Below are 17,074 nucleotides of genomic sequence, written 5' to 3'. Positions count from 1 at the left end.
TAGTTTCTTCTAATGTAGCTAGCAAGTGGTGAAGGTGTATTTGAATGTCAGCAGCACCCTCACAGCGATTAGGATGTCCTCCGTCTGCTAGTCTTCTTTGATCCTTGAATTCTGCGGAGCTCAAATAGACAACAAAGCTTTGTGGAACTAGTTAAGTGTTAGCATAAATATCTAGCCTTTATCATGTTGAGCCTCCTCAATAAATATTACTCTCTTTAGTAGGATCATAAATTTATTTTTATAAATTTATTTTTTATAGGACATGAATATATTTATTTCATTTTTACGCCACCACAGTGGATGTACTTATGGGTTTTATGCCATGAGCATACTCACATAGGGCTTTCTATTTTTAACATTTTTATTTTCTTTTCAAGATGATATGAACCTAATTAACTAAGCAAACTATTTTAAATAGTTGAAAGGAAAAAGATAACTACCAAGTTTACCTCATGGCAAGGCGTTCGGTGTTTTTAAGTCCTCTGAACGGGACTCTCCATTTTCTCAGTCGTCCTGGGATTCGCTGGATGGCGTAGTCGGTGGTTCTGGTGGGGCCTGCTCTTCATTTATAACTATCTTCTTTCTCCACACCTGACTCGGTGCTACGGTCTCCTCAGGACAGTTCTGTTCAAGTTATATGTCTTCAGACCTTACAACTTCTCCATCATAGTCTACCCATCCGTCCTTGATGATTTTGCCTTCTCTGGTTGTGGTTGCGCCATCTCCTTCTTGTCCTGACCTACTTAGAGTCTTCAACTATATAGTTAAAATAGTGGCGTACCTTCTTAGAGGTGAAGTGCATGTGGACTTCTCGGGTTCCAATGTAGATGATTGCTTTAACGGTGCTGAGGAACGGTCTCCTAAGGATGATGGAGGATCATACTTGTCTTCTCCTATGTAAATAACCTTAAAATCATCTAGAGCTGAATGTATGTTGGTTGTAGGGACATGGTTCCATGTAGGAGCTGATAAGTGACTGCGGCCATTATGTTGACGTTGGATCCGGTGTCGTAGAGTGTCTTCTGAAAAGAATATCCGTTGATTGTGCACTCGATGCTTGGAACACCAGGGTCGTCCTTCTTGATCAAGAAAGGTGACTTGAGTTGATGATCTTGACCTCCTTGAGATGCAGTGACCATCTTAGCTGACTCGGTACACATTTGCTTGTTCTTGTTCCTCTTGTTGGTCCTCTTCCTTGGTTCATGTCGGAATTGCTCTGGGATTTGTGTAGTCTTGTTTCTTGAAGGAAAACGTCTCCTTCTTCCTCTTGATGTAGAAACTAATCTTGGTAGCCCTAGCATAGATGACAGCTCCCGAGGTGTTCAGGAATGGCCTCCCCTGTGTATAATGTTGACGCTGGAGCCAAAGTCGCAGAGTGCTTTTGGGAAGTCCACCATGCCGATGGAGATCGAGATGACGGGGCGTCCTGGATTGTCTCTCTTGACCGGCAGAAGGTCAGTAATTACTTCCACAACGAGGTTACTCTAGTAGTTACATCCTCAAGCATCTCAGGGCTGTGTTTGCATGAGTGTCCAGTATCTCCAGTGTGTTTGTGCCCGTATATCTAGGTTCTTCACTTGGTGGAGTCTGGGAGTTGTAAAACTCCTTCATATTTTGCTCGAAGTGTAGGTACTCATAGAGACAAGGCAGAGATCAAGTGCATGGGCCCTGTTGGTGGAAAACACCAACAGAACCAAAAGTGTATTTGTTCTTCTCTAACCTCAAGCATAGTGAGCAAGACAAAGTTGATGGATAATAAGATCATGAGTGTAGCATTTAACATTTGTCAGATTAGATTGCTCAACCTTATGGAAAGATAATCTATCTATATATATGTTTTGTTTATATCTTCCAAAGATTGAGTGTGCAATATTTTAGCTAATATGATTAGGAGTGTGGAATCACAAAGGTGGAAGGACTAAACATGCTGAATCGATTGGGTTGGTTAATCTAGAGTTGTAGATCATACATGTTTGTCTCTTTTATTCATGTGAACGCCAGAACCAAGGAGAAGCTTATAGAAGTGATAGTCAAGTACCTTAAGATGTTACCTTACTTGAAAAGTGATGGTACAGTATCACCTTGTGGAAGCTTTCCTCTCTTAGCGGCTGTGCATTGTGTTTGTGGCACCGACCATGGATCATCTCTTGTGAGCTATGCCTTCCTTGTGTAAATTGTTAAACTTCATGTGTGTCTCTCTTTGTCTCCAATGTGAGTTTATCTCAGGACTTCCTAGGTCGATATTGAAAGTTTTCCGGCAGGGGTTAGTCCAACAAATTATACCAATGTCTACACAAGCAGTTTTTAGTTCAATAACCAAACCAAACTCCATGTCTAATTAGATTAAGGAAGGCTGTTTAACCTAAGCACCATGCTTAATTTAAAAACCAATAGAAGTATGTACAGTACTTCCAAACTAACACTTACTAGGATAAACAAAGGTAGTGTGATGGCTTTTATAGAGATCTACTCAAGTGGAGATGAAGTAGTGTGATTACTATTTAACAAATTGAGCATGTCTCAAAGGTAGGGACAACCAACATAGCAACTTGGCAAATGATGTTTTTATATAAAGTACTCCCCCAAGCTTGAATTTTGCAAAATTCAAGTTTGGATGAATTTAATTCAATGTTGTATGATGATTGGTTGTACATACCTTGTGCTTGTCATTCATCCGATCTTCTTGCTCCAATCCTAGAAAGGTTAGTGACAAGAATACCCGAAGGAATTTTTTTACAATTATCCTTATATGCTCAATACACAAGGTAATGTTGCAAATAATTAAAAGCTCATGTTACGATCTGATCAGTGCTTGTTTTAGGACACTAAGCTTGTCCTTGGGAAACCATCAATTCATGTCGGCGAAGTGGTTTCCCCTCCAATGCTGACCTATATCAAGATCAACTCAACGAGATCTGCAATATTTAATATAGACATATGCATCGACAACCGCCCTTTTAAAGTTTTTATAAATAGAAAGGATGAGGGGATTGGAGATCTCTAATGTGGTGATGTTGGAGAGACCAATGGATTGGGAAGATGTTACATATGAGCATGGAGTTAATGAAGTGGCTATGAAATAAATTCCATGCTCATTAATGCTTAGAGTGAAATCCATGTGGTATGGTGAAAATGGTAAGGTGAGTGTGGTCAAAAAGGAAAAGAAAAAGGATACACGGACGACTTAGTTCGAAACTAGCACAGCTACCGTTCCCCGACAACGGTGCCAGAAAGCTTGTTGGGTATTTTAAACGCAAACAAAAAAATCCGCAAGCGCACGGATACCGATATAGCCTTCACCCGGGAGTATTCCATCCAAGATCGCCCAAGGATAACTATATAATTATTTTTGGTGGGAAGAGAGGAAGTTTCCTGAGAGTTCTCTAGTTCATCTAAGAATCAAGAATTACTTCAAGATTATCTATTTCGGGACATCAGAACACTAACCACAGAAAGAGATGAGAAGGGGGCTAGGAAGCTCCGACTACGGTCCTACAAACACCGATTCGAACGAGGTGGAATACGTCGACCGTTAGGGCTGTCACTACCCTAAGGCTACCACAACAATCTGCAGGATTGGGTGCAATTCCAGGTAATTGCAAGACTAAACACCACGTCTAATCTATTAATTACTACTCTAATGTTTCAAAGATTAGAGCACTTGATGCAAGCGGAAATCCAATAAATAACTTGAATGTAAATAAAAGTAATTAAAGAACTCAGGAATTATGAATTGAAGAACCTGGAGAACGATGAAGAACGAACCAGTTGCTGCAAAAGTACAATGTTGAGGAAGATCCGACAGATCCGGCTCCTCATCCGCTCTCCTCTTCTCTCTCCCTATTTCTAGATTACAGCTAGAACTAACTAGAACTAGAAGTAGAGAAACTAGAACAAGAACTAGATGAACTAGAACTAGATCTAGATGAACTAGAGGTAGAACTAGAAGAACTAGAGGGATCCTCTATACTTGGATGAAGAATTGAAACCCTAACTTTAATTCTGTAGAAGAGGTATGATCTCCAGGGGCCAGGGGGCTTGCTTATATAGTCTTTTCAGATGAATCTGGGCTGTCAGATCAAACCAACATTGATCGTGTGGTTTTCCTTGAAGTATTAGGTCGGTGGAGCATGATCCCCGAGCTTCACCCTGATCGGTCCAGGGGGAGGGCGGGCGCCCAGTGCCCGGCCCCGTCACGTCTCCCGTTCGCTCCCGTGGCTTCTGGACTCTTCTAGATGGTAGATAATTGCGCGTCAAGTTAATATCTCTATGTAAACCCGACGTGTGGGACTTTCTTCCGTATTTCCTGATAACCCCTTGCAGAAATAGACAAACACCAAAACTCATGGAATTCTATCAGATAAAACCCTAAGTCTAGGTGTTGGTTGCATTTGGATCCTTTTCCATGATTAGTTGATGGTTAAATGTGAGCATTAAGGACCGTCAACAATATCACGAATAGCCTTCACTTCAGGAACACATCCTTTTCCCAACCAGAGTGTACCATTGTCATCTATTCTGATTCTTGGTGCCTTTCCTTGTACCACATTCTGTGCTATCTCCTTTAGTTTCTCGTCCTCTAGCTGACCATTCAATATTTCCTTCTCTAAGGTAGGAGTCACCTCTATTTTCATAGCATTAACTACAATTCCTAGGTTCAAATGTGCAATTTCAGCACACAACTCCTCAGACTCTGGTGTCGCTTGAAGCTCATAGCATGTTTCTTCCAAAGTACATCGGCCACGACGTTTGCCTTTCTAGGATGGTAGTGCACTTCCAAATCATAATCCTTTATCAATTCCAACCATCGACATTGCATCAAATTCAGACCTGTCTAGGTGAAGATATATTTCAAGCTCTTATGACCAGTATATATGTCACTCTTATGCCCAATCAAATAGTGTTTACAGATTTTCAGCACATGAACCATAGCTGCTAACTCTAAATCATGAGTAGAATAATTCAATTCATGCTTCCTCAACTGTCTAGATGCATATGCTACAACTGTTCAGCATAATAAATGGAGAAGCTCTTACTCAAATCTGGCAATACCAACATAGGTGCAATCGTCAATCTCTTCTTAAATTCCACAAAACTAGCTTGGCATTTATCAGACCACAAAAATATAGCAATCTTCTCTAACAAAGCAGTCATAGGTTTTGCAAGTTTTGAGAATCCTTCACTGAATCTATGATAATAACCAGCCAAACCAAGAAAGCTACGAATTTCACTTACATCTGTAGGTGGCATCCAATTCAGCATGTCTTTCACCTTACTAGGATCCACTGCAATCCCACCATTATACAGAATATGTCCAAGAAAAGAAACTTCTTCCAACCAAAACTCACACTTACTATGCTTCGCATACAACTTGTGCTCTCTAAGCTTCTGTAAGACCAATCTCAGATGTTCAACATGTTCTTCTTTTGTTTTAGAGAACACCAGCATATCATCAATAAATACCACTACAAATTTATCAAGATACTCCATAAATATTTTATTCATCATGTACATGAAGTAAGCTAGTGTATTGGTCAAACTAAAAGACATGACTGTATACTCATACAACCCATACATTGTTGTGAAAGCTGTCTTTGGCATACCTGAATTACAAATCTTGAATTGTTGACAACCAGATCGTGGATCAATCTTAGAGAACACACAAGCACCTCTTAACTGATAAAATAGGTCATCAATCCTAGACAGAGGATACTTATTCTTAATAGTAACCTCATTAACTGATTGTTTGGCATACCTGAATTACAAATCTTGTATTGTTGACAACCAGATCGTGGATCAATCTTAGAGAACACACAAGCACCTCTTAACTGATAAAATAGGTCATCAATCCTAGACAGAGGATACTTATTCTTAATAGTAACCTCATTAACTGATTGATAATCAACACACATTCTCTAACTACCATCTTTCTTATAAACAAAGATAACTGGTGCACCCCATTGTGAAGAACTAGGATGAATGAACCCTTTATATTTCAATACCTTTATTTGTTTCTTAAGTTCTTCTAGTTCATTAACCCCCAATCTGTATGGTCTTCTAGCTATAGGTGCAGTACCAGGTAGTAATTCAATCATAAATTTAATGTCTTAGTCAGGTGGCATACATGGCAATTCATCTGGATAAACATTTGGGAATTCATTCACTACACGGTCCTGAGGATCAAAATCATCATCCCACTAGTTCACTGTAGCTATGGGTGGAGTCTACACTACTACATCAACACTGATCCGCCCCCTTTTGGTGTTGTCACCACTACTACTTTCTCTTTACACTTAATTTCCATGGTATATTTCTTCATCCAATCCAACCCCAATATCATATATATGTCTGAAGTTCTCAAAACCATAGGACTGGTAGGGAAATCTAACTCCTTTCAAGAAAGACTTGCTAAGGGGCAACAATAAGAAACTAGTATAGTCCCTCCCCGGCAACCAGTCGAATGCTATAAACTCTAACAAATGCTTGTGAAATAAATGTATGTGAAGCTATAGAATCAAAGAAAACAACAGTAGGGATAGAGTTGATGTTGAACGTACCCATCATAATTTCCGGTCCCTCCTGAACTGTCTCTGCAGACACATGGTTCACCTTTGCCACATAAGAAGTAGACTTCTGATTGTTGTTCTGCTGGTTGAACTTCTCTGGGCAGTTATATGATAGATTTCCTTCCTTCCCACATCGAAAACACCTATTAGGAGTATTAGGAGCACTACTCTTCATAGGGGTGGCATTTGAATTTCATGAACGGGGTGTCTGCTGACCACTCTGCTGTTGATTAGGATTACGCTGTTGGAATGGAGGGCACTGACTCCCATTCTTTTGTTGGTTCTAGAAATGTTGAGACTGCTGGTTGTGGTTCCACTAACTAACTGGCCCCTAGAACCTCTACTAAGAATTAAAATGCTGGTGGTTATTACTAGCAGAACCTTGTACTAGCATCTCCTCTTCTTATCCTAACCTTTGCGCATATTATCTAGCACAATAGCACGATTCACAAGAGCCTAGAAAGTAGGATTAGTATTTCTAGCGAATTGTAACCTGAGTTCATAGTAAAGACCTTTCATGAATAGATGCTGCTTATCAGCATCGTCCTCGACATCATTCTGGGTATAGCGGACTAACTGCTCAAATATATCATGATACTCAGCCACAGTTAGAGAGCCCATTCTGAGAGATCTAAATTCCTCCTGCTTGAGCAACATCATTCCTTCATTGATATGTTGTGCTCTAAAACCTCTACAAAATTCCTGCCAAGTGACAGCAGGATCATTGTTGGGACGGGCAGCTTGATAAGACACCCACCAAGTCTAAGTTGCTCCCTGAAGTTGTCCAGAAGCATACAACACCTTTTCTATATCATTGCATTGGGCTATGTTCAATTGCCTCTCCACAGCCTGTAGCCAATCATCCGCCTCCATAGGGTCAGTAGAATAAGTGAATACCGGAGGTCTTCCCTTCATAAATGCTCCACGCTTATCCCTCGCAGGTTGATGCTGAAGGTGTTGCATAAAAGTATGCATCATCTCATCTGAGTCTGCATGAGCTCTTCGACAGAAATTGGGGCATTAGCACCCCTACTACATCCTCTGCCACTGCCTCTTCCCCTTGCTGTCATCTGCATTCCAAGGTATAGAAACAGATCTCAGTAATATCCAACATGATAAATACAAGAGATAATTAAATCTGAATTGTTCTGGGCGATATCCAACATTGACAGCTCAGACAATCAGTGATATCTCGAGTTCCAAAACTCCAAAGGCGATGTTCTTTGCACCATTGGGAAGACAAAGAAATTATCTACAACTTTCATTGAGATCATATTAACAGATTCTGTGGCTAAATTAGTCAAAACTGGATATAACCAAAATTGTTCCAAAATTCCAGACTGCGCAGAAGCCTCAACTTCGAACAGTTATATCTCACCGCTCATAATAGATAATAATGTAATTATTGCGGCATTGGAAAGATAAAGAAGTCTAGTTGTTCTCAGAAAAATTAGATAAACTTTCCACAAACAGAATTGGAGATATACTAGAATAATTGCAGACTGCTCCAGAAATCACCATGGGACAGAAACAGAATTTAACCAAACCCATCTATTTAGTTGACTAATCCTTATGCCTTAGGCCTATAAACTAAATGAAAATGTGGAGAAAACCCACTAGATCATTACACTCATTACAAAGATCCCAATCAAGCATAAGCATAATGACAAACCAATCCAAGCATTAAAGGTTCACACTTCAAGCATTGACTCAACTTGTGGTACTATCGTTCTCTTCCTATTAAGGGTAACGATCCTAAAACTCTTATTTGAGTGACAACAGAAAGTGGTAAGAGAATGTTCTAAAAGGATATCAAGAAAGGAGTGAGGGTGAGAATAAGACTTTAAAATAAGCAACAAGGTGAAGATGAATAGCAATGGTAAGGATATAGTGTAAAGAAAAGTATCAAGGTTTATAGAACAAGGATTTTGTAGCAATTTTAAAGCCTTAAGATGACCAATTTATAACTAGGCTGGCGTCCGACAGTCAACAAAGCTTTGATACCAATTTGTCACACCCAAATTTCAAGAACGAAACAGAGTGCATAAAAGGCTTATGTGCGCCCTAGAAACAGTCGCACACATAAGTTGACAAATCTCAAATAGTACCATCACAATGTTTGTTACACAGCGGAATAATAATCATTACATAGTCTTAAACAAATAAATATACTTTCAACGGAAGCACCATACAGGGATACTGTCAACTAGTTGACCCCAAGCCTAGTACTTATAACGGTAGTCCTCATTCCAGCCATCTTCATTAGAAATAGCAAGAGTGAGCACATATCGTACTCAACAAGTATAACCAGGGCTTCACAAGGCTCAATTAGCTGACACTAGTTTGACTACATTTTGCTTTTAAATGTAGATAGCATATTCATCATTAGATAGCAAATGTCAAGGTAGCATAGTAAATCCCATAACCACATGATCAATGTATATACAAGTGTCGAGGGTGTGAATAAGGGGTACCCCAACAAACACTAATAACGGAAGAATCCAAAGACAAATCGAGGATTAGGCTCGACAATCTAGTACAAACAAAAGCTCATCAAAGTCGCAGCTTGACCCACAGCATGATATCGACCCTAGCCTCGAATACAGAAATATGGTCGAGCGAACGATTCGCGGCTTGATAGTTGGCAACAGTCAATTACGGAAAGGGCGTTGAGTGAATCGACAAACCTCGAGCGCAAAGGCGTGCCCCCACTGCCTGTCGCGGGTACGGAAGCCAAGGCTTATAATGCATCTGCCATGCTTCCACCTAACCCGACAGTCACGGGAAGTGTGATAGGGCAATGTGCACCCATCAAATCCCCACTATTTCTTGCATTATCTTCAAGATTGGAGAAAAGTACAAACTAGTACAGTGTGGCAGGCGTAATATCCCATCATGACACCTGTCGATGTGTTCAAGGTCAGCGCTCTACGTAACAAAGCCGCCTGGCCCTCGAACAGACATGTTCCTTCCTAGGGAAGGATCGAGTGATAGAAGTCAATTCTTTAACCACTCCCGACATGACGATTGTCACGACGTACAAGCATGCTCGTACCCAAGTGTTGGGTATTTTAAACGCATACAGAAAAATCCGCAAGTGCACGGATACCGATGTAGCTTTCAACCGGTAGTATTCTAGAGTATCGATTTTCCACAGGGAACGTGAGTGTACTAATTAAGATTCAAGATCGCCCAAGGATAACTATATAATTATTTTTGGTGGGAAGAGAGGAAGTTTCCTGAGAGTTGTCTAGTTGATCTAAGGATCAAGAATTACATCAAAGATTATTTATTTCGGGACATCAGAACACTAACTACAGAAAGAGATGAGAAGGGGGTTAGGAAGCTCTGACTACGGTCCTACAAACACCAATCCGAATGAGCTGGAATACATCGACCGTTAGGGCTGTCACTACCCTAGGGCTACCACAACAATCCGCAGGATTAGGTGAAACTCCAGGTAATTGCAAGACTAAACACCACGTCTAATCTATTAATTACTACTCTAGCGTTATAAAGACTAGAGCACTTGATGCAAGCGGGAATCCAATAAATAACTTGAATGTAAATAAAAGTAATTAAAGAACTCAGGAATTATGAATTAAAGAACTTGGAGAAACGATGAAGAACGAACTAGTTGCAGTAAAAGTATAATGTTGAGGAAGATCCGACAGATCTGGCTCCTCCTCCGCTCTCCTCTTCTCTCTCCCTATTTTCTAGATTATAACTAGAACTAACTAGAACTAGAACTAGAGGAACTAGAACTAGAAGTAGATGAACTAGAGGGATCCTCTCTACTTGGATGAAGAATTGAAACCCTAGCTTTGATTCTGTAGAAGAGGTATGCTCTCCAGGGGCCAGGGAGCCTTGCTTATATAGTCTTTTTATATGAATCTGGGCCGTCGGATCAAACCGACATTAATCACACGGTTTTCCTTGATCCTTTAGGTCAGTGGAGCGTGATCCGTGAAACGGGTCTGAATTGGACACTGTAGCTGGGCGGGCGCCCTAGGGAGTAGGGCGGGCGCCCTGTCCCTGAGCCCTCTCAGCTTCCCATTCGTTCCCGTGACTTCTGGAGTCTTCTAGATGATAGAAAATTGCGCGGCACATTAATATCTCTATGTAAACCCGACGTGTAGGCCTTTCCGCCGTATTTCCTAGTAACCCCCTACAAAAATAGACAAACACCAAAACTTGTGGAATTCTGTCAGATAAAACCCTAAGTCTGGGTGTTGGTTGCATTTGGATCCTTTTCCATGATTAGTTGATGGTTAAATGTGAGCATTAAGGACCGTCAACAAGCTCCCCCAAGCTTAACCTTTGCTCGTCCCTGAGCAAAGATGATCTCAAGAGTTTCTGCAGTGGTTTCATGCCTTAAAGATATACATGCGTTCAAACAAGATCTCATCTCTTGGTTAGGATAAACTGTTAAGATTTAAAGTTACTCATTTTACCTTCCACCATGGGGCGTGCAACCGTCACTTGTGTCTTGAGCAGTTAACAGATAGAACGGTCTAGTCAAGTGCCATGTCTCTTGTTCTTGATCAACTATAGCTCTGGAGTTTTTGCAGATTTTCAAATAAAACTTATAGAGTCCTTGCATGACTCTCTCTAGTCTCTCTTTTGTGGTATTTCTAGATCCTTACCAAGGCAGTAATGGTGTATGCCTTCTCTCAAAGTATGTGGTATTTTTGGTATGAGGCATAGTGACATTGCCTTCTCTCTCACCCTACTCTAATAAGGTTTTGATATCTGGAGCTCATAGGTGGGAGACAGCTAATACATACTTACAAGACATTTATCGCATAGTCAAACCATGGATCCAGAAGAATAAGTCAATAAGTCAAATAAAGATGTGCATGTGTGGCCAATGAATGGTGTCTAGTGATGATGGTGATAAAAATGGTGAAAGTCTAATTCTACTTGTGCTCTTTTGAAGGATACATACCTTTCTTGCTCTTTTGAAACTTTTTGAGAAGAATGAGATGCTCTATATTTTCTTTTTTTTCCTCTCTGGTGGGTATCTTGTACCTCTAATTCTACAGTCGGACACTTGTCCATTTTTACCTCTCGTCTCACATTTTCTTTTCTTTTGAGGTTCTGGGCACTTGCCCCTTTTTATTTCCTCGTATCTTCTCTTTTTTTAGAGTACTCACCTCTTTAAATAATGTAGCAAGTAGTAGTAACCGAAATATCTTGAGCATTTATTTCACAGGGGAAAACATAAATAGGAGAATGGTTTTGGCTATTCCCTCCGGGATTAGGAGTAGAATATTTTTGGGTGAATCTGGATATAGAAATGAGTGGATGTATGTGGATGCGTACTTTCAGAGTAGAAGCAGCATGTGTGAGTGAACGTGCAAGTGAATCTTGATTTAACCACATGACAACATCCTAAGGGTCTACACAGCTTGACCAGACTTAATGCTCATAAGCAGTAAAAAGTAAATGAATGTTTCATAGTGTAATAAGCATGTATATATGGCTGTGGTAGGATTTTAAACTCTCATCATACAGGAACTCATCATGCAACATTTTAAAGATTTTCAAAGATAAAATTCTCCAGAATTCTAGCATCTCTAGGAACAGATAAACAGTAGCTCAACCTTCCATATCATATCCGTTAACAACTTAGACTTTAGATCAAGTACTCTTCCCACAAGTTCAGGTTTAGAGCAAATCTTAATTAATAACAGTCATGCCTAAACTTGAGAGCGATTTCAATTTTGAGAACTAGTCATGGCAGAGCAACTATTCATCATTTCCATATGAGAGCTTATCACGAGGGTTCATAGCAACTTTTATTTATTTATTTATTTAGCAAACTAAGCAAAGATATATATATATATAAGCAAAAATCTTTATTTGGGTTTTTATGATTATGCATCTTTTTATTATTTAAGTAAAGTATAAATGTGAGCAGAACACTTAGCTGGATAAAAGGGGGTGCTCTCCCCCAAGCTAGATTTTGACGTGATTTCTCCTGATGTAGCTAGCAGGTGGCGGAGGTGTATTTGAATGTCGGCAGCACCCTGACAGCGATTAGGATGTCCTCCGTCTCCTAGTCTTCTTTGATCCTTGAATTCTGTGGAGCTCAAATAGACAACAAAGCTTTGTGGAACTAGTTAAGTGTTAGCATAAATATCTAGCCTTTATCATGTTGAGCCTCCTCAATAAATGTTACTCTCTTTAGTAGGATCACAATTTTATTTTTATATTTTCATTCTTTTTTTTATAGAGCAGAAGAATATTTATTTCATTTTTATGCCACCACAGTGAATGTACTTATGGGTTTTATGTCATGAGCATACTCACATGGGGCTTACTATTTTTAACATTTTTATTTTCTTTTCAAGATGATATGAACCTGATTAACTAAGCAAACTATTTTAAATAATTGAAAGGAAAAAGATAACTACCAAGTTCACCTCTTGGCAAGGCATTCGGTGTTTTTAAGTCATCCAAACGGGACTCTCCATTTTCTCGGTCGTCCTGGGATTCGCTGGATGGCGTAGTCGGTGGTTCCGGCAGCGCCTCCTCTTCGTGTATAACTATCTTCCCTCTACACACCTGACTCGGTGCTATGGTCTCCTCAGGACAGTTCTGTTCAAGTTGTATGTCTTCAGACCTTACTACTTCTCCTTCGTAGTCCGCACATCTGTCCTTAATGATTTGCCTCATCTGGTTGCAGTTGTGTCGTCTTCTTCTTGTCCTGACCTGCTTAGAATCTTCAACTATATAGTTAGGGTGAGTAAAATAATGGTGTACCTTCTCTGAGGGGAAGTGCATGTGGACTTCTCTGGTTCCAATGTAGATGATTGCTTTAACGGTGCTGAGGAACGGTCTCCCAAGGATGATGGGTGGATCATACTCGTCTTCTCCCATGTCAATAACCTGAATGATCGTCTATTTTGACAGGGACATGAGTTACTATACCTTCAACCTTTCGGAATGTCTGATCTGCCATCTGGAGCTGGGTCATCCTTTTTCGTCAGAAACGGTGACTTAAGTCGACGATCTTGACCTCCTTCAACTGCAGTGACCATCTCAGCTGACTTGGTCCACATCTGCTTATTCCTGTTCCTCCTGTTGGTCCTCTTCCCTGGTTCATGTCAGGATTGCTTTGAGATTTATGTAATCTTGTTCTCAAAGGAAAACGTCTCCTTCTTCCCTTTGATGTAGAAACTGATCTTGGCAGCACTAGCGTAGATGACAGCTCCTGAGGTGTTCAGGAATGGCGTCCCTAGGATGACGGGTGCCCTCTCATCAGAACTGGTCTCTATCACCACGGAGTCTGCTGGGGCGTACAAGGTACCAACTCGGACGCAGAGGTTCTTCAATATTCCCTTTGGGAAACTTACCGTCCGATCTACAAGCTGCAAACACATGGTTGTTTCAAATAAAGGGTATGTAAAGAATTTTTCATAGAGTACCCTGGGCATAATGTTGACGCTGGAGCCAAAATCATAGAGTGCTTCAAGGAAGTCCACCATGCCGATGGAGATTGGGATGACGGGGCATCCTAGATTGCCTCTCTTGACTGAGTAGTTAGGCCTCTGTTGATTCCAACATTGATTTTGTTGAGAATGGTTGTAGTAGTAGTTGTTGTTGTTATTGTTGATGTAGTTCACGTCCTCAAGCATTTCAGGGCAGTGATTGCCTGAGTGTCCAGTATATCCAGTGTGTTTGTGCTCGTAGATCTAGGTTCTTCACTTGGTGGAGTCTAGGAGTTGTAAAAGTCCTTCATATTTTGCTCGAAGTGTACCTGCTCATAGAGACAAGGTAGAGATCAAGTGCATGGGCCCTGTTGGTGGAAAACACTAACAGAACCAAAAGTGTATTTGTTCTTCTCTAACCTCAAGCATAATGAGCAACACAAAGTTGATGGATAATAAGATCATGAGTGTAGCATTTAATTCATTTGTCAGATCAAATTTCTCAACCTAATGGAATGATAATCTATCTATACTTATGTTTTTTTATATATATCTTCCAAAGATTGCGTGTGCAACATTTTAGCTCATATGATTAGGAGTGTGGGATCTCAACGGTGGGAGGACTAAACATATTGAATCGATTGGGTTGGTTAATCTAGAGTTGTAAATCATACATGCTTGTCTCTTTTATCCATGTGAATGCCACAACCAAGGAGAAGCTTATAAAAAGTTATAGTCAAGTACCTTAAGATGTTACCTTACTTGGAGAGTGATGGTACAGTATCACCTTGTGGATGCTTTCCTTTCTTAGCGGTTGTGCATCGTGTTTGTGGCACCCACCATGGATCATCTCTTGTGAGCTATGCCTTCCTTGTGTAAATTGTTAACCTTCATGCGTCTCTCTCTTTGTTTCCAATGTGAGTTTATCTCAGGACTTCCCAGGTCGATATTGAAAGTTTTCCTGTAGGGGTTAGTCCAACAAAATATCCAATATCTACTATAGCTTACTATCGGCTCAAAGATCAACCTAGACACCATGTCTAATTTGATTTAGGATGGCATTTAACCTAAGCATCATGCTTAATTTGAAATCCCTTGGAAGTAAGATCATCATTCCTAAACTAAGCACCATGCTTAATTAAGAGATAAATGAAACTACTCCAAACCTAGTCATATACTAAAGCAAATAAAGGTAGCATGACAACATTTATAGAGTTCTACTCAAGTGGGGATGAAGTAGAATGATTAGTGTTTAACAATTTGAGCATGTCTTAAGGGTAGGGACAACCAACATAGCCACATGGCAAAGGATGTGTTTGTGTAAAGTACTCCCTCAAGCTTGAATTTTGCAAAATTCAAGTTTTGATGAATTTAATTCAATGTTGTATAATGTTTGGTTGGACATACCTTGTGCTTGTCATTCATCCGATCTTCTTGTTCTAATCCTGGAAAGGTTAGTGACAAGAATACTCGAAGGAATTTTTTTTACAATTATCCTTATATGCTCAACACACAAGGTAATGTTGCAAATAATTAAAAGCTTATGTTACGATCAGATCAGTGCTTATTTTAGGACACTAAGCTTGTCCTTGGGAAGCCATCAATTTATGTCTGCGATTTGGTTTCCCCTCCAACGCTGACCTATATCAAGATCAACTCAACGAGATCTGCAAAATTTATTATAGACATATGCATCGACAACCGCCCTTTTAAAGTTTTTATAAATAGAAAGGAAGAGGGGGTTGGAGATCTCGAATGTGGTGATGTTGGAGAGACCAATGGATTGGGAAGATGTTACATATGAGCATGGAGTTAATGATGTGGCTATGAAATAAATTCCATGCTCATTAATGTTTGGAGTGAAATCCATGTGGTGTGGTGAAAATGGTAAGGTGAATGTGGTAAAAAAGGAAAAGAAAAAGGATACACGGACGACTTGGTTCTTAACTAGCACAGCTACCGTTCCCCGGCAACGGCCCCAGAAAGCTTGTTGGGTATTTTAAACGCAAACAGAAAAATCCGCAAGTGCACGGATACCGATGTAGCTTTCACCCGGGAGTATTTTAGAGTATCGATTTTCCACAGGGAATGTGAGTGTACTAATTAAGATTCAAGATTGCCTGAGGATAACTATATAATTATTTTTGGTGGGAAGAGAGGAAGTTTACTGAGAGTTCTCTAGTTGATCTAAGAATCAAGAATTATTTCAAAGATTATTTATTTTGGGACATCAGAACACTAACTACAGAAAGAGATGAGAAGGGGGCTAGGAAGCTCTGACTACGGTCCTACAAACACCAATCCGAACGAGGTGGAATACGTCGACCGTTAGGGTTGTCACTACCCTAGGGATACCACAACAATCCGTAGGATTGGGTGCAATTCCAGGTAATTGCAAGACTAAACACCACGTCTAATCTATTAATTACTACTCTAGCGTTATAAAGACTAGAGCACTTGATGCAAGCAGGAATCCAATAAATAACTTGAATGTAAATAAAAGTAATTAAAAAACTCAGGAATTATGAATTGAATAACTTGGAGAACGATGAAGAACGAACCAGTTGCAGCAAAAGTATAATGTTGTGGAAGATCCGACAGATCCGGCTCCTCCTCCGCTCTCCTCTTCTCTCTCCCTATTTTCTAGATTACAACTAGAACTAACGAGAACTAGAACTAGAACTAGAACTTGATGAACTAGATTGATCCTCTCTACTTGGATGAAGAATTGAAACCCTAGCTTTGATTATGTAGAAGAGGTATGCTCTCCAGGGGCCAGGGGGCCTTGCTTATATAGTCTTTTCAGATGATTCTGGGCCGTCGGATCAAACCGACATTAATTGCACGGTTTTCCTTGATCCTTTAGGTCGGTGGAGCGTGATCCGCGAAACGGGTTCGAATTGGACACTGTAGTTGGGCGGGCGCCCTAGGGAGTAGGGCAGGCGCCCTCTCCCTGAGCCCTCTCGGCTTCCCGTTCGTTCCCGTGGCCTCTAGAGTCTTCTAGATGATAGAAAATTGCGCGGCACGTTAATATCTCCATGTAAATCCGACGTGTGGGCCTTCCTCCGTATT

This window comes from Sorghum bicolor, chromosome 5, assembly GCF_000003195.3.
Source record: "Sorghum bicolor cultivar BTx623 chromosome 5, Sorghum_bicolor_NCBIv3, whole genome shotgun sequence".
Taxonomy (NCBI): Eukaryota; Viridiplantae; Streptophyta; class Magnoliopsida; order Poales; family Poaceae; genus Sorghum; species Sorghum bicolor.
This window is presented reverse-complemented; position numbering follows the sequence as displayed.